Here is a 19,407-nt window from a genome sequence, read left to right as displayed (position 1 = left end):
TCCCATGAATACAGCTTTGTTTGTTTTGTTTTTAAAAATAACCTGATTTCAGTGATGACATTTACAGTTACATTTTGAATTACATCATGAGTTGTTATAAATTGTTAATGCTTTCTGTAGTCAAGACATGTCGGTTCAGCGTTCTGTGTACGACAGCTTTTACTGAAAGAGCAGAACAACTGAATAGAACAGACTTCAATATCAACAGAGCCAAATGCTGGAGGAAGCATAAACTGGGCAGCTTTTGGGAGGCTGAGCGTATATAAAGTATATTAAGGTTAACCTCAGCATTTCTTAGGTGATTCCCTACAGTCATCTAAAATTAAAGAAATCTGTGCAGCTGCTGAAGGAGATTTCTTTTCTGAATATCAAGTGTGTGGTTGTTAACACAATGAAGCATGTATGGAAGTTAAAAAACATATTAGTATTGATCGATGCCTTTGTCCAGATTAACTGAAAGAGGTAGCATTTCGATAAGCTTCTATTCCTCAGTGTAAAGAAGGAGTGCTTCAGCGTTGTTATGAGAGTCCCTTACAATAACTAACGGCAAAAGTGTAATAAGGAATATGTAGACTCACAAACTTATATCCTGCTGGCAGTGTTCACGCTCATAACATGTGTGTGTAACATTTCCCCCAGGAGTGAACTGAACATTTATACCCCGTTACAGTTACCCACGTCTATGTAGTATCAGTATGAGTTACAATTTCTGAGTTCATCATTATCCCTGATGTCCATGGCAACTCAAAGTGCATAAGTCTGCTTTGAGATCATAGAAGAAAGATGGTCCTCATGACTCCAGAACTTGCCTTCGAATCATCATGACTCATTCATTAAGTTTTCTCAAGTACCAAAGTAATACGGAGACAGTTGTCTGTGCATCAGTGGGTATATTGCAAACAGGAATCGCTAATAGCTAATTTGGCTTTTAACTCCATGGCATCATTATATACTTCCTGTTTACAGCGCCCCAATTATGGGCAATGTAGTTCCCAAACTCAGAGCAGGATTATTCCTCAAATCAAAGTCAGACAAAGATTTTATTTTCAAACTCAAAATATCAATATCAGTATCCACCTGAAGTATCCAGTAACTATTGTGCTATAGCTTTGAGATATCTATTCTTTATGACAATTTAAAAAAAAAACGCAAATTCTTCTCCCCATAAAAACAACAACAGTTTTAATTGGAACTACTTTCAAGCTACGAATTACTTCCTATGAAAACTGTTGACAGTGAGGACTTTGAAGAGATGCGTCACAACCCTGAGCAGCACAAATTAACTTCCATTCATCTCCTTTGTTATTAGTGTCGAGATGGATATCTCAAAACCTCCGCACATAAAAGCGAAACTATCTGCATCATGGTTACATGGCACTTTGGGTAAGTCCGAAAATCATTTTGTGATTTGGGAGAACTTGAGTTGTAACATAGAGGGGCTCAATGCATTAGAGATCCACCAACAAATAAATAAATATATATATATATTTCTAGATTTTCACAAATTTCTAGAGAAGTAAGATTTGTATTTTCTAAGCTATAGTGTGGTCACATCACATGACTGAATGTTTCCAGGTGTCACTCTAGCAGAGACAGCACTTTACTACACCAGGTGCATTCTTTTTTCTATTTTAATATTTTGTGTACACGATATTTATTTTATAAAAGTCTTCCTTTTTACTAATATTTAAAGTGTTAAAATTCTGTATTTTCTCTTATTTTACATTTCTCCTACTGTGTTTATGTGTGTACCATTACACACCAAAGCAAATTCAAATGTGAAAACCTGCTTGGCAATAAACAAAATTCTGATTCTGATTGTGAAATGACCCTCATGACCTTGCGCTCCTCCTCACCTGAGAACTCGCAAACTTCCAATTCAGCTTCACACTTAGCTGGTCACTGCCTCCTGCATCTTCCACTGAAAGCTGTCTGCACTTATCGCATAAAGACCCGCACCAAAACAAAAAGCCTCTTTTTCCACTTCACATTGGATTTACAAAGCCAGCGTCCATGCAATTTCCCTAATTGTAGCTAGAGATTCACAAGGCCGATATGTTCCCGTCATCTTCCTGAGCGCAGCTTTCAGTCTCTGTCATCACATTAGGACAAATCCAACTAAGTGATTATTATCAAGGGCAACAATAGAGTAAACCCCCGAGATATGAAGACGTATGCGTGTGCGTGTGTGTGTGTGTGTGTGTGTGTGTGTGTGTGTGAGGAAGTGTAAAGCACTGCTCTTGCTTAATAAATGAATGAACTTCAAGCACATTCCACTTCATATGCTTTACACAACCTATCAATCATTATTGGGCAGTATGGATTATTTCCCATTGCATCACCTCCTCAGCACCAACCTGCCACTGGATATCACCCTGTAAAGCGGCTTGCCCTCTAAATGCCCCGCCTCCAAATCAATCTATCACGCTATCTGAAGATCAGGCATTCATGCACACATAATCTGTGATGGGCAGAAATAAATGCCGATGATAGAAGGAAAGAGCGGAGTGTAGAGGACAAGCGCAAGTTCATCAGAGGCCCGGACCACAGCACATTACATCTGAGAGGAGACGAGAATCACATCATGTCCGTGGCAGTCTTCGGCCCCGCAGGACACCACTGCACCGTGCATAACAACATGAAGTGATGGGGAGACAGAGAAGAAAAAAAAGGAGGCCTCTGACATTTTTGCCATCAGCTGCAATGCGTATCTCTACGCTTCACACCCACTACGGACTAAGACCTTGTACCTGCACTTGGAAATTCAGTTTGCAATTTAGTGCCTATCTATCCTCATAAGTCTGCTCAAAGCTTCTGGCAACACCCGTCTCTATATACCGGTAAACAGGTTATCTTTAACACAAGTTTTAATCATGATCATAGCTTCTCAGCTGTTGCTATAGCATATCTAAACTTTCTTAAGAAAGATGTCCTGATATTATACTATAAATCTCGTTAAAATGGCAAAGTCGTACGTAGCATGTTCCTGAATTTTGTAAAAAAATAAAATAAACAGTTGCCCACACTGTTGCACTGGGTGCACTGTTCCCTCATTACCATGAACAGGGACTGAAGTGTATGTGGAGTCGACCAACACACACAGTCCTGCTGCTGTAAAGACTCACTAGAGCACAACATGTGTATTAATCCTCAGTTGGAAATATTTATATATATATATATATACATATATATATATTCCACTTAATGTGCTATTTTACTCAGTTTGAGTAACATTTGCTAAAACAAAGCAAAGCAACAGCGCCCAAGTGTTTTAGGAAATGAATGAGATATACATTCATAACTATTTAAAAGAAGAAGAAAAAACGACCAAATGTTCTTATGGTAAAATGGTAACTGGACATTTATATAGCGCCGTTCTAGTCTTCTGACCACTCAAAGTGCTTTAACACTTCATGGCAACATTCACACAGATGGCACAGCTTCAGCCTTTGGGAGCAATTTGGGGTTCAGTATCCTCCGAAGGACACTTCGACACGCGGACTTGAGGATCCAACTACCGATTTTCCGATCAGTGCCTACTACCTGAGCAAAAAGCCATCCCTCACCAAAATGTATTTCAAATAAGGATTTTGTTTTTTTACAGTAACATTTGATCAACTTTCATTTGTACTGCATGCTCAAAACGTATGATGTAATTTGTATATGAATAAATTATGATGCTGTATATTATATATGACTGCACTTGATGCTATTTTTGTCATGTAAAGACTCTTGTTCGTCTGCCACATTTACATCCTTCATGACGATGGGGAAGGGGGAAAAAAATATATCTGTAATCTCAAAATGTTAAATACATAAACAATTGTAAAAATCCACACTCGTCTATTCTCAGCAGAGGACAGTTGGCAGTTCCACTCCGGCTGCTGTTGGGTATAAAGAAGTGTTTGTTTCATCCGCTCCACACCCGATAGTGTGCCTATGATGTCCTCAAATGGCAACCCACGTGTTGTTTTATTTTTATAGTTACAGAAGATTTTGACATTTCACTCGTTTGCCTCATCCTGTGTCGCATGGCGAAATCTTTCCACCATAAAACAACAAAGAAAATCCCAAAGGTTGCTCGACAGCTTTCTTTGTTTCTCTGAGTTTCGGGGTGGATGTCTGTTTGTGTGTGTGTGTGTGTGTGTGTGTGTGTGTGTGTGTGTGTGTGTGTGTGTGTGTGTGTGTGTGTGTGTGTTTTAACTGCTGAGTGCCGGATGTGCAAAGCAAATAGCATCTCTACTATAAATGGGGGCTAAATGATAAATTGTGATAAATAAAACTCTGTTAGCGTACATACGCTGAAGCCCAATGCTGAATGGGAGTATTTACCCTCGGTGTGTATGTAAATGTAAAAAAGTTAAGGGAAGTGCGCGTGAGAGTTTCCATGTGTAAAGAGGCTGTGTGGGTCAAGCTAATAAAAATAGGAGAAATAGACTGGATACAGTTTGTTCTATCTGTGCTTTCTGAGTGCACAGAGGACAGTTCCAGTGAGAGACTTCATAAGCCGCAAATACAGTATAGTGCTGATCCTACAGACTCAGGCAAGGCAAGACCCCATTTTCCTCTCACTTGACTCGACTTAATTAACCAGAATGAGTCAGAAGCAACATTCAGGATTTAAGATTTATCCTTATGGGATTGGGGATCTCTCTCTCTCTCTCTCTCTCTCTCTCTCTCTCTCTCTCTCTCCTCTCTCTCTCTCTCTCTCTCTCTCCTCTCTCTCTCTCTCTCTCTCTCTCTCTCTCTCTCTCCCTGTTTATGGTTGACTTCAGTGCTAACTTCCTGCTCATTACTTTAATGATGGTGCTACTGTGAGCTTATGCTCACGAGTGCAGTTTGCTTTTTAACACTACAGTCTGGGAATACGAAAGAATACACACATATACACACGCACAGACACACACACACACACACACACACACACACACACACACACACACACACACACACACACACACAAACTCACACATACAGCGACAGAGAATCAAATGAAATCAAAATCGCACACATGCATTATGTATATGTGTTGTAGCAAAAACAGCTAGAAGCCTTGTTGAAAAACTCCCAAAATCCAAGAATCTTTCACAGCATGTATCAGTATGCAAGTTGCATGCATGGCCACAGAGCACATTTACTGACAATAAAATAGTTAATGACAGAAGGAAAAGTAAATGGGAAGCTGGGTAAAGAGCGACAAACATATTTTTCTCCTCTGAAGTATCAGCATAACTCCCTACATAACTGTAATACAGAGAAAGAGTCTGACAGACAGATATTTCCAACCCCAGCTCTCTGCTTTTGCTTTAGATGCATTATTCATCTGTGTGCCAATTTGGAGGAACCCTCCCAATCCCCCAGCTAGCACCAAAAAGAGGAGAAGCGAGAGAGAGAGAGAGAGAGAGAGAGAGAGAGAGAGAGAGAGAGACAGAGAGAGACGAGAGAGAGAGAGAGAGCGAGAGAGAGAGAGAGAGAGCGAGAGAGAGAGAGAGAGAGAGAGAGAGAGAGAGAGAGAGAGAGAGAGAGAGAGAGAGAAAGAGACAGGAGGCTTGAAAGAAAGAAGTTACAGCAAGAATGTCAGAAAAAGAGAAAGACAGAAAAAGAGAGAGGAGAAGGAGAGGAAAACACCAGAACAAAAGAATGAGTGAGACAGACGCAGGAAAAGCGGGAGCAGGAATGGCTCAATCTCTTAGCTGCAATGTAGTGAAACATCCAAACAGGATTTCAAATGATCCAGGGAGACTTCTCCCTATACGTTTTGATATTTCCAGCTCTGCCTGACTCGTCTGTGCAGAGCAGATTAATGGCGATTTCCATGCTAAAGACTATTAACCCTGTCAAAAACACAGAGAGCGCAAAGACCACGGGCCTGGAGCTCACTTCTTTTAGCCTGAACCTGAACTACGCACTGTTGCTAAATCACACGCTGCAGTATAAATGTCATTGCAAGCACGCTGTGAAACATTATGCACACACTTTCATAACTGATGGTGCCGGGAACTTCCATTTTTGTTCATAGCCCCCTCTGTCATCATCTTTTACTACCTACACGGTCTAGATAATGTCAGGATCATACCAGCATCCCTCCCAGTCCACCACATCCACGCTGACAGCTGTTGAAGCTGTCCATCCCGGGACAGCCTGCCCCAGATTCCACCCCATCAGCCTCTGTCCCATCCTCGCCCTCTTTCCAGGTTTGTTACCTATTATGGCCGAAGGCTGTCACACATACAGACCAGATCCTTATAACATCCCAACCTAACCTAACGGAAGATAAATTGATCACTCATAGCAGAGTCTCTTCACCATGATGGATGTGTGTGTGCGTATGAGAGGGAAGGGGTGTGGGGAGGGGAAGTGTGTGGGCTGGATCAGCAGGATTGCTGTTAATCTGCTGCTGTCTCCCCATAACGGAGCTCCGAGCTTTTAGACCTAACAGCTGGTTGTGTCTTCCCACAAGCCCAGGTTACTGCACTACACAGAGAACTAACAGGCTACCTCACTATTTAACCTTTACACTATAATACTGTGTAATAATATCTATCTGTGTCATATCTGACATGTGGCTTCATTATTACCCGCAGCCTTGCTGCTATGTGATCATTCCTACTGTAGTGTTATGAAATAGCATTAATGAATGGTGCTGCTGTGAAGGGCGTTGGCTGGCGCTCCTCTGCTGAAGGATCTGTCAAACTGTGGAGCTGCTCTGAGGATTCGCCTGTCAGATTTGGCCTTATTTGTCAGTTTGCTGTGATTCTGCTCCCTCAGCTTTGTCATGTCACCATTCAGATTGCTTCAGATGGCTCCTGGGAGTCGCTCACATGGAGAGTATATGCCAGGCCTCGTAGCTGATTTACATAAGGTCAGTCTTTACCGAGACAGACAGAATGCTAAAGCTCCACCAACAACACTAGTTATGAGGATTTAAGCAGCTATGATAATCTCCAGAGGTGATGTCATCACAATGAAATCGGGGCTGTGAAAATAAGTCTCACTCCGTGCATCGACAATTTGTTTTAAAACGATTTAATATTGAGGAGCCGCTACAAATTAGCAGAAACAAATGTCAATTTGCACTAAAGAATAACTGTTTACTGTAACATCTCAATATACTGTACGATTACATCATCGACACGTCACTGTTTCTCTAAACTCAAAATGATCACAGCATTGAACACTACTCCAACACTTTTCAAAAGTATTATTGTAAGCTTCAAATAGGTAAGACATGTTGTGTAATGTGTTGGATTGCATTAGATTGTAAAGCTGTACCTAACATCTCAATACACTGTATATGAGACACATTTTCCAAGCTTCGGCTATGTGCACAGTTTTTTAAGATCAAGATGGACCAGGAGTCACAGGCTCCCACAAATCATTTATGTCAGCCAGCAGAGATCACAATCACAACTCAGCTCAATAAAAAAAAGATGTGACAGGGGGACTCAGTTTGTGTCCACTTATTAATAATTCACAAATATATTTAGATGTTTCAGTTTCCAAGGGTATTTTTGCATCATGTCTTTGATAAGTTTTCAGTTCGTGGCTTAGATCCACAAAGTCTTCTCGACTTCAGGATTACACCCGTCTTAAAACAGAGAGACAAAAGACCACCATGAGCACAAACAGGAAAAAGACACTCATACACGTGTAGACCCACATGGCAGCGCCAGTTCCCAGGTCTCGGGTGGCAAGTGATGTTTTCACACTTGTGTGGGGAGATTGCTATTTCTGCGCGGAGCCAGATAACTCAATTATTCATCGCGGATGCTGGTGCACTCACTTTACCTCTATAAGGAAAGAGGCGGGTCCGCCTTGCTCAGAGTGTGTGTTCCATGCGTGCACGTCTATGCGTGCATCTGAGTGTGTGTGCGTGGGTGTGCGAGAGGACCTCCAACAGAAGATGAACTGCTGACATGCCACACCACACACAAGACGCAAGAGGAGAAAAGGAAAAAGGAGCTGTCATAAACATGGCAATCAAAGAGATATGAAGCGGGAGGTGAGGATCAAAGAGCAGAAGGAGAAGAGGGAAGGAATTAGTTCCCTTATCTTCTCTCTAAGCCAACTGTGCACCTTCATATCCTCTCTAGCTCAATAAACAGTTACAAAGAAAAGAATTCAAAACTGAAACTCAAAACTGTGGCATTCAACCAAGAGGGGTGTTTTTTTTGTGCAGTTTTGCTTCTGTGGAATGAAACTAAAGCATAACATGTTGAGTCTGTTATTGCACTTGTTGTTATTCTCACACATATATCACACATTGTTTCGACAATAAGCACAGAAAGACAAGAGAGGAGAGAGAATGTGAGAATGAGGTGAGAACCTGGCTGGATTCAAACCCACGACACAGTGAATGCATTGAGTGGATGTGTTGGGTTTGTGGGTATATTCCCACTTACCCACAGTAGACTGTAAAGGCTGTGGCTCAGAGTGTGCTGCCGTGAGTCTACAAACAGCTGCTGAGTGCTGCCCCTAGAGCACATTTATCACCCCTGACACCATATGGAGTCCTGGGAAGTCCTGAACAAACACACTGCACACACATAGCCTATAGACACAGCCCGCATATGTGCACACTGTTCATACAGGCAAATGTTCACAAACAAAGTATTTAGACAGGAGACATGTAATCCTAGTTGACACAGTGACCTGAGGTCCTCTCTCTCTTTCTCCTTTCCGTCTTCATACGTCATACTTAGTTTGATTTGGTCATTTTTATCTTGTGATTTTATGTTATTTTATGTTATTATTTAGCCAAATATTGCACCTTACCCCATCTCATCTTATTCTTACATTTTTCTGTAGATAAATATAGTATAAAAGATTTTGCACTATTTGTATTTTTTTGTTTTGTAAATCTTATACTGTTTCCTACTGTGTATTGCATTGCACAACAATTTCCCTCGGGATAAACAAATCTATCCATCTATCTATGCACAATGCACATACACACATGCACACAAACTCACGCAAAACCTTACAACATAATCTACATTTTGCACATTTGTTGCGTCTCCCGGCATCAATCTTTTGACTTAAAACAAGTGAAAACGTGCACATACAGGACAGATTCATAACTCTGTGTCAGTGGCAGCCTATCTCGGCCCGCGCTGCTGCCCTTATTTCCCTGAGGACGACTCTGGAGAGCCAATTGGAGCAGTTACCCATGTCGACACTTTCATGCAACAATTTACCACAGCACACCCGCCCAGTGGCTCTTTTCATCAGCTTTACAGTCTGTAACTCTCACACAGACACATTCTGTAGACTGTATGTGCATGCTGTAAATTCACAGCAACACATTAGACAGACACAGACAAACTTTGCCATCTAATTTTTTACATATCACACACACACACACACACACACACACACACACACACACACACACACACACACACACAAATGCATTCACACTCACTTCCCTCCACTTTAATCTTTAGGGCAGGCAGAATCTATGAGTGATTTATTTTAAACCATTCCCCAGGGGTTTTACGGGACTGAGCCAGTACTCAATCTGATCACAGCATTCGCTTTCTATGTCAGCAATTTATGAATCCTCCCCCTTAGCCTGAGTTTGTCTGGTGTGTGCATGTGTGTGTTTGCAAGCACGCTAATGAGGAATAGAGACAGAGAGAGGTGGGAAGAGGAGATGTGGAGAGAGAAAGAGAGAGAGAGAGGGAGACACAGGAAGAACAAACTGGCACTGTGATGAGTGTATACTGTAAGTTAGCATACTGTCTGTAGCGAACGCCCCCATGGTTTTGGGTGAGTCACTCTCTGCACTTGCAAGCTGGCATCCAATCTTACATGCCTCAATGTGCAACACAGTTCCTGTTAGTGTGTGTTTGGGGGTGTTACATTTTAGCGAACCCTGTAAAAAGCACAACATGAACCCTCGCTTGCTTTGTAAAAGCTAAGCTCTGGCACAACAAAGCCAAAGCGCGGCACACCCCTCAACCGTCACGCTACCGTCTCCCATTCACTGCCCAGTGCTAAGTACCATCCGGATGACTGTGTCTAATTTTCACTGGATATTCCATTTCCATTTGAAAGGTGGTTAGTGCCCATTGAGCAGTGTTATCGTGGCTGTGCAGACAGAGAGAGGCCGCCCTGCTCCTCCCAGCCTCAGACGGAGAAGCCATCGATTTGATTCAGTCTTAAAAGCCGGGTCGGCCTCAACAATCCCGGCTTATGGAAAACCCATTACCCCAGGTGTATTCTGAAATGTTAACCTACATGCATGTTTGCCATCACTCTCGCCTCTCCATCTCTCTCGCTCTCTCTCTGTCTCTGACTATCCTACTCAGCACCACAGATGGAGTGGAGACGTGAGAGAGAGCTCTGTGGGTTGCTGCTCAATGGAGTATGCCGGCTCCTCTCTAAGTGAGTCATGCTGCCTTTCTTTACACTTGTCCAAGGCCACCTACCTTACACCTCCACTCTAGCACAACTCACTGGCAAGTTACTATTACACTACTCACAACCTCTGACACTGTAGAATTGTCAACGATGACTCATGTGATCCAGCTTGAAATGCCTGCTGCTGCACTGAAAATGATATAAAGTCATTACTTAATCATAATAGTTAGAATATCATTGTTTTATGTTATTATGAGTGGCATATTTACTGTGGTTCATCATCGCTCTGGGTGGTTTGTTATAGCTCACTATAAGTCTGATTGACACATGATAAAAGTCCGGTTCAAAACTGAACCACAAAGCAGGAAACGGTTGCATGGTTCCGTCATTGTTGAATTCAACAGTAAAGCGTGAGTGGTGAATAAACTTTTGTAGTGTTTTTAATGGTTAGTTTAACTTAACAGCAGGCTTCAACATAAGCTTCTGCACCACACATAAAAAAACAAAGAGCCACAGCGGAAACTAGGCGAATAAAATTCAATATCATGCTGCTTCGCTGGGTAATGTACAAGCTAATCTGAGCATCTAGCTGTTCATATAGATCATCTTACATTAAACTCACTAGCTATTGTCAACGTATATATTGCACATGGTATGTGCAGTAGTGTCAGTATGGAAGAAGCTAATCATATCAGTAGTGATTTCACTCTGTGTTTGACCTGCTGGCCCTGCATGTGTGATGCCAGTAACTGTGTGTGTGTGTGTGTGTGTGTGTGTGTGTGTGTGTGTGTGTGTGTGTGTGTGTGTGTGTGTGTGTGTGTGTGTGACAGTGCAAATCAGGTTAATACAGTGCAGAGTTCTGCTAATTAGTTAGCGTACGGTTTGGTTAATTGGGTTAGCAGAGATTCCATGACAGCTACCACGCTGACAGACCCAGCTTGCTATCGATCCGATGGGTGAATGAAGGGGACAAACACAGCACATGCAAACACAACGAGCTGCGCTAACACACACAAACGTGTCAGATTACATTTGAATTCATTGCCTCGGCTCAATTCTGACAAAAGGAGGGTGGAGGTGTACCGATCCCATCAGATAAAATACAAAAAGTACTGAAAAGGATGACGTGTATTTAAGAAAATGGTAACAAATTGCTAAATAAATATGGATTTGTGTGTGTGTGTTTGCATGAAAGAGAAAAAAAGTGTGTGAGAGAGAAAAAGAAAGAGACCACCTGGGACCGCAGCTCTCTTTCATGTGGAGGTGAATACATAAATAATAAAATTAAATCATCAAAAACAGCCCAAAAATAGTCCCTTCTCTCAGTAATATACACACACAAAGTATCATACGTTCCACACTCTTCAAAGTTATATCAGTTGGTAACACTCTTGAAATTGAATAATCTATGTATTAAAATATCCAAATCATGACAGAAATATATCTTTAGGCGCCAGCACACAAGAATTAAAATGACATAGGTATAGAGAGAGCAGTCATCCTGATTCAAAATGTCATCTTATAATAAAAAGTTAAAGAATAATGTGGTTGTGTATCGTGAGGCTTTGATGTGCTGCTTTCCTCTGTAGCTACCCATTATCTGATGGCAGCTAGGTGCAATCTGCAAGGTGTCGGGGGAGCGAAGTACTAAATAAAGATATTTTCAAGGTTTTCAGGCACCGAGAAATCTCAACCCCAGTTGTGTCACTTCACTTCCTCGCTTAACGCAATCTGCTGCCTCCTAAAATAGCTCAGTGTTTCTCTGAAGCCAGGCTCTTGACTTAACACCAAGATAGACAGATAGGGTGCAGAAAAAGACTATGTCAATGCAAAAAAAACCCACAACATCCCTGCTGCGACACGCACACAAACCCACTGCAACATCTGGTGATTCATTTGGTGTGCTATGTGACAGGTGCACACATTGTCTTGGCTGCTTAGGTTTCGATATGGGAGGATCACACACCTGTGACAAAAGTGTATGACCTTTATTTCGCTTTTTATAAACCTAACCTAAACTGACCTCAAAGAGAAAATGTCGAGCCAATGTGTACTTGTGGCAAAGAATATTTCGAAATCTTGAAATGTGCCAAAAACTATTATCTAAATGGATTAGCCCCCTCTTGCTTATGTTTTGATTTCGCTGTGAACTATTTCTGAAAGCCGAAGGCAGCCTCTGGAGTGGAGTTCAGCTGATGTGATCTCTCTTTCCACAAGCCATTCTTATTAAGCAGCACCACTAAAAGCCTGAGGATTCTCTTACTAAACCAATCAATATAGGATCTGTCTTGCCACAGTCCCCGGAGCCCTCGACTCCACCCTTCATTCTTCCTCCGGCTTTCACTGTCCCTTCAGTCTCACTCATTCATACTCACCATGAGGGTGAGGAAGATGCTACTGTGTGTGTGTGTGTGTGTGTGTGTGTGTGTGTGTGTGTGTGTGTGTGCGTGTGTGTGCGTGCGTGTGTGTGTATGTGTGTGTGTGATCCTGCACACCCGAGACAGATCTTGTACCAAAAGCAGCATCTATCTCAAACCTCAGGAGGTGAAACAGGTGAAAACGGTCCTCTGAGGCAGAGCTGAGGAGCAAACCGTCTGTTAATGAATAAATAACACACCAGTCAGCACCAATGCCCCGCTGTCCTCGCGCTCTTTGAGTGCAGAGGCTGATCTTCCATCGCTAACACCTGTGTGACTGTCAGAGGAATCAATAAACAGCCACTGTTGCAAAGGTGAACTCGCCCACCAGCGTGCACTGTGCTTACACTGGCTGTCTGTGTCTCAAACAGGAAGAGACTGAGGGGAGCACCTCATATTCATGTTAATGCCATTACTGGGTTGCCAATTAAAGCAACACTTACAAATATATGCACACTGTTAATATGCAAATGAAGACAGACGGATAAGGAAGGTGTAGAAACACACATACATGCACAAACAGCGAAATGCACTCGTGACAAATTGATCACAACTGCATTTACCGTGGCATATGCTCACAAGAGGTTTTTTGATACGGCAATCTAGCCGCTGCACATGACGGCATCATTCGATTATCTCCATGTGCTGATGCAGTAGGCCCATTACGAACTGCACTTGTGTTTGCTGGTTGATGGTAGGATTTTTAGTTTCATTATGAGTACTACATACTGCCACTCTGTGTGTTTACACACAATCTGATATAGAATTATCTCGGTAGAAGCGCAAAGCGAAACACACCTGTAGCCAGCAAGTCGTTGGTTTGAAATCACAGTATGAATGGCGGTTATGTAACTTGCTCCTTCCTGAAAGCAAGAGAAGACCCATATTTTTATGTTAAAGTATGCCGAACCAACAGCATGAAATACAAAGCAGAAGTGCATCCCGTCCCCGTTAATGAGACCCTGATGATTCGCTCTGTTTGCGCAGATTAAACTGATGTTGGTATAAACACTTCTCCGCCCACGAGAAGTGACCAACTTTAAGAATGCAAAATAAAACTGTCTCTTCTTTTTTCAGGCATAGATACAGAGTGCCATGCAGTACTGTAGCTGTAAGGCTTTTATATTGAGGCTAACAGCAGAAAACTGAGGTCAGTGTTGTGTGTTCACAGAGCCAGAAAAGGTCAATCAAAAAGATTGATTTGGTATTATTTAAAATGTTGAGGGAAAGTTATGATGGTCTTTCCTCAACGAACATGTTGGTGGTCACAGCTGCACTGAATTTGCTTTTAAACTGAAGTGGCATAAGAGCTCCAGTGTGTGCCTCTCATGTTTTACCATTACATTTGAGTTATAGGGCTTAGCGTTTGATTCTTTTTAATAATAAATACCTGGTGATCTTTAAAAAACCCAACACTGCCAACACTTATATCTGTTCTGGCATTTTCGGAATCCTCAAAGACTTCTAACCATCTGGATGACAAAATATTCCATCTGTTGCACTGATAACAAATATTTTTACTAAACCCGTTTCCCAAGTTTCAACTACACGTATATTTCTTAATCTAGGTAGCCGGGAAAAAAATGAAACGTAATGTTTTTCTTTTTTTTAAAAACACAAGCAAAAATCTGTTGTTTGTCCTATGAAAATATAAAATACTGGAAATAAACGTCAATACACACCGATGATAAATAAGTTTTAGATTTGAGTTTATATTGTGCAAATTGAGCGAGAGTAATGGTAATCCATGAGAGCCACAAACTGGGGATAAAGTGGCACCTACACTGGCTTTGGAAGTTCAAAGAGAAAGGGCATAGGTGACAGTGACCGTGATAAACGATGAAGCCACACACACGCATGCATATATTAAGGAGGTTTCTTTTATGCACCATCTCCAGAAGGCCAATAAATCAAAGAGCACTGGTAAGACTACTTATGAGTCGAGGGTTAAAGAAATATTTCCCTTAATGGAGACTACCGCACCTGATGCTAAGACCTTGGAAAGGTTTTCAAACTCTGTAAAACGAGTTGATAAGAGCTCTAAAGTTATGTTCTTGTGACTGCTAGAAGTATAGTTTTAATTCTTGAAACACATTTGCACATACACACTGTAGTAGTGTTTAAGTTTCTAATCAATAAAGCACCGAACGCTGACACAAGCTTCAGGACAGGAGCATGTTTTCTCTCAGTTCACGAGGTTTGCTAAAGAGGATGGAGCACATTTACATGTAATAGTGGAGCAACAGTGTTCAGAACAAGCGTATTATTTCATGTTCTTGTATAATGATTGTTTCACATTAGACATAATGTGGAGTTAACAGAATATCCATGTAAATCACTGCTTTATTTAATGTTTTGTATATAGTCGTGTTCAGGAACATTATGCTGTAATGCTGCTGAGACATGAATCAATACTTATGAATAACAGTGCTCCCACACTAATGGCAAGCTACTGCAACGCTGAACCCAGCCTGAGATGTATTTAGTGCCCACTGAGGTGACGGATACTAAATTGCCCGTGCACTCAACAATTATTGGTGGAGATTCTGTATAATTATATGCTGAATGTACGGAGTGAAAGATCTGTGCGTGTGGCACAAGAACAGGTGTGAACTCTGAGATCCAACGTAGTGCGGAGAAAATGAAGGTCTAACTGGTCAATGTCCCTTTTTTTTTCATGCATCTAAGAGAAGAGTCAATAATGTGCTGCAGCATCATCATCTTTCTAGAGCTCTGGTTACTATGGTGATCTCATTTTGTATAAATGTGGTATTATATGTGCTCAATGTCAATGTTCAGTTAAGACAGAGTAAGTAAAAAAGAAAACTATTCAAAAACTATTCCATTCATTTATTCCACTTCTATCTGCTCGGCTCGTCGTCCCTTTTCGTTCTTCCTTCAGTGCCCATTTCCTTGTTTCCTCGCTGAGTCTCTGCGATGCCTCTTATTGCCCTATACGCAGCATTAATAATTGAGAGCATTTTATGCAGACAGTGAGTTTTGGTGCCCTGGGCCCTTTGGTCACGGATCCATGGCACTAATGCTGGGTGGCAGGCCAGTTCGAGACCCCGGACTCCAAGTCCAGGCTAGGGCACATCTGTCTGGCTGACTGGCCAATCTACGCCCCCCTCCCCTCGATCCCTGAGCTATTATGCACACAGCTGACATGCACACACACACATGTGCAGCGTACACACTTTGAGGATTCACGGACCATTTACTCTGTGATCGGTAGAGCTCACATCACACTTGTGCACCTTTTATACACACACCTAAGGCCTCAGACAATGACTGACATTTTCAAAACCCTAAATAACGGAGGGCCGATATGATCGCTGTTTTCTTCTATAAACACCGTAATTCTCACTCACAGACACACCATCACACACGCTCTCTGTATAATGTGTATTTATGTGTGTGTGAGTACTGCTGTGTGAGAAAGAGGGAATGACTGTGCATGTGATGGGAAATATTAGAGTTTCTTTGAAAAGGCAGGGAGTTTCATTTGACTGGGAGACAGTTAAAATGCCCAGTTTCTGATTGGCTTACAGCCTTCTTGAAAAAGTCTGTACCTAAGTGACATTTCGAGCAATGTTAAGGCTTCAAGGAGAATTTAAATCAAGTCACAGAGCATTTAAGGACAACTTTAACTTTTCACCAAGTTTGCTAGAGCAATAGCAAGGTCAGTGGCACTATATTGTGTCTCGTTGTTCGCCTTCACTACTTCATGGTTTAGGGAGCGCAAAGCCAAAAAGGAAGCAAATAAGCAATTTTTTTATCAAACACTTTCTCACTCTCAGTTATTCTCAGCATATGCTGTCATTTTCTCTTAGATACAGTAAACTGTCATTTTGTTTTAAAGACACTACTAATCGACTACGTGTGCGAAGAGTGGGCCTGCGTGTACGTGTGTGGGACAACTGAGCATCGGAGTGACCTCAAAACGTACCAGAAACTTATTTTCCATTTAGCTTTTATTCATAACAGATAATAGTTCTGTGTGTAAGACTGTTGAGTGTTGATGGTGTATATGAAAGAGTATTGGCTGATCACACTTAGTGGACACTTTATGTACACCTGCACAATCCATTGCAATTCAACAGCTCTGCCATTAATTCTAAGTTTTTGTTGACATTGTTGGAAATTAGTAAGTTAAATGATATATGTATTACTGATGTCATAGTTAAATGTGGTGTGATGTTATTATATTGAGAGGTGTTTCTCATTTTTCCCCCTCTCTATTTAGAAGGTGGCAGAATTTTTGACACATCTCCCAATACAATGCAGTCCAGTGGAAAACCACATAAAACATAGCATTTCATTAACACCTCTGTGATAGTGGAAGAAAAACGGAACATTATAAGTGTCATAAAAGTATTGGACTGCATTAGATTGGACAGGTGTACCTAATAAAGTTGTAAGACTAAGTGTATGCATGATTGTGGATGTACAAATTAAGGTATGCTCATGTATACGGGAAAGGTATAGTAATGCTGTGTGTGGGAGCAGGTATGATTTATGACCTTAACAGCCACTCTAAATATTACTCTTAAGGCACACATCTGCATGTGTTTTTATGAAAGAAACAATATACATATGTTTCATAATGTGTATGCATGCATGAGTAGGAGACACGAGGGAGGTAGACGGAGCACAGAAGCAGTGGTGCAGGTGTGCAAGTTAACCCGAGACAGTGTTGAGATGAAGGTGGGAAGGGATGTTGAGATGGAAGGTGGATGAGAGGGTGGAGGGAGGGAGGGAGGAAGCAGCGCTCCAGTCCTGTCGCCTTGGGTGCATCAGTAGCAGGAATTGTTCTCTGCCCTGTGGGGGCCATCTGACTGTTCTGTCACCCTCCACAGAAGGCTGACTCTGCCTTAAAGTGCTCGGCCCCACGCCTGCAGTTCAACATGCTTGATGTTTAATACATACACAGGGAGAATATTGAAAACGCCTCAGGAGAAATGCAGTACACAGGCTGTAAGAGAGAGAGGGGTTTTTTTTTTGTCAGTTAGTAGAACAACCAAGAATAGAGAAGCTCCTGTACAAAGTGAGCGTGGGCAGGCTGTGAACATAATTGCCCAAAGCTGGAGCTCAATCGCAAATTTGAAATATACGAGATCCAAAAGTTAAGCACCTCTCAACAAAAAGCACTTGTAGTGAGTGGGGGACAGCTTCATCCAGGCCATTGTGCAATGCACTGACTTATCTGTGACAGGAAACGTACGTCACATTCATATGTGATGTTTCAGTCAAACAGTGGTGAACTTAAGCTGAAATGCTTCTCCCAATGTGCTGCTGTACTTCTGCAATCAGTGTGAGTGTAGTGTAATTCAGGGCATCGCTCCTCAATAAGGCAGGAGAATGGGCCTCAGGGGTGACCCTCCTGCTTAAGTCAACACAATGAGTGTAATGAGGTGAAATACACACACATTTCGGCACACACACTCACACACACACACTGGAGATGGGAAGCCTTGCTGCATAGTAAGTGCATTTCATTCATCTACATGCACTGAGCCTGCTGGAGAAGTTCTACTCACACCCACACATTCAGCAGCACAGCAGGCGCTTCACTCCGAAGCTTATTACAGGTGAGGAAATCATTACTGACTGATTTAGATACATATACCATAGTTAGAGCAAGGATTAAAAGTGCTTTCTATATCACTTAACGATCATGTCAAGCCGTATTGTATGTATCTTAACAGACAGAACTTGCATTTTGGTTAGAAAAAAATCATATTCAATGTCACCTATCGAATTGTGAAAATGAAACATCTAATTGATAATAAAAGCCTCTGTATCTGTTTGACGTGCCTGTGTCTCCTCTTGTGCACCTACCAGTCTCTGAGTTCATCAGTTCTGAGTCCATAATTAATCAGCCCTGCTGTGTAAGTAGGACTGGTGCCTTTCTCTTATCATCACGTACAGCAGCAACCCACGCCCTCCGGGCTATCAACGGATTAATGATGAGTGCCTTTGATAGGAGAGCCCCTCACAAAGGCTTTATTAATTAGCCTTGCACTGACACAGTGGCCGCAGTGTGCAACACATGTTCACTCTAATCAAAACTTTAAAAGGAACACGATCGACCTCCCAATCATCTACTGTAATGCACGGCATGATATTAAACCTTGATGCGTGCATGCATTAAGTTACGGGTATGTGCAGGTTGGAAAGTGCACCATTTCCAAATTAGCAAGGCATCTTTCACACATCGCTGACCAACCGGTTATGCTGCACTTTACTAAGAAGCCTATGAATGATTGATCAGACAGGTGGGATCGAGTAGGGGAATATTTCAGAGGCGATAAAGAGGGACTGTCACGCTGAACGTTCCAAAACTGCCCAGATGTCCCCAAAGTGAAGCCAAAATGAAAGAGGTGGAGATAGGATGTATTGTACTCACTCGCCCCCCGGTGCGTTAGAGGAGCATCCCGGTCTCTCGCGGCCAGCTCTTCAGATGAGTTCTCCTGGGACAGCGCGCCTTGATCCTCACTATCATTCTTTGCAAATCTCCAGCCTCCTCACAGTCTCCCTTGACTCTTCTTCATTGGCATAACATGCAAATACAGCTGCATGCCAAGTAAAATTCGCCTTTAGATTGTTGTTTCAGGGTAACAGT

General features: G+C 42.0%; 1 protein-coding gene across 1 annotated transcript in view; it reads right to left on the bottom strand.

The window, feature by feature from the left end:
• LOC115010991 (uncharacterized) overlaps nucleotides 1-19,407 on the bottom strand; it is a 33,451-nt gene extending 14,044 nt beyond the window's left edge. Inside the window, exon 1 of the mRNA XM_029435917.1 lies at nucleotides 19,192-19,407. The gene's annotated coding sequence lies outside the window, so the exon portion shown is untranslated. The remainder of the gene's footprint in view (nucleotides 1-19,191) is intronic.

The sequence above is a fragment of the Cottoperca gobio genome, chromosome 7 (genome assembly GCF_900634415.1).
Source record: "Cottoperca gobio chromosome 7, fCotGob3.1, whole genome shotgun sequence".
In the NCBI taxonomy this organism is placed as follows: Eukaryota; Metazoa; Chordata; class Actinopteri; order Perciformes; family Bovichtidae; genus Cottoperca; species Cottoperca gobio.
This window is presented reverse-complemented; position numbering and strand designations above follow the sequence as displayed.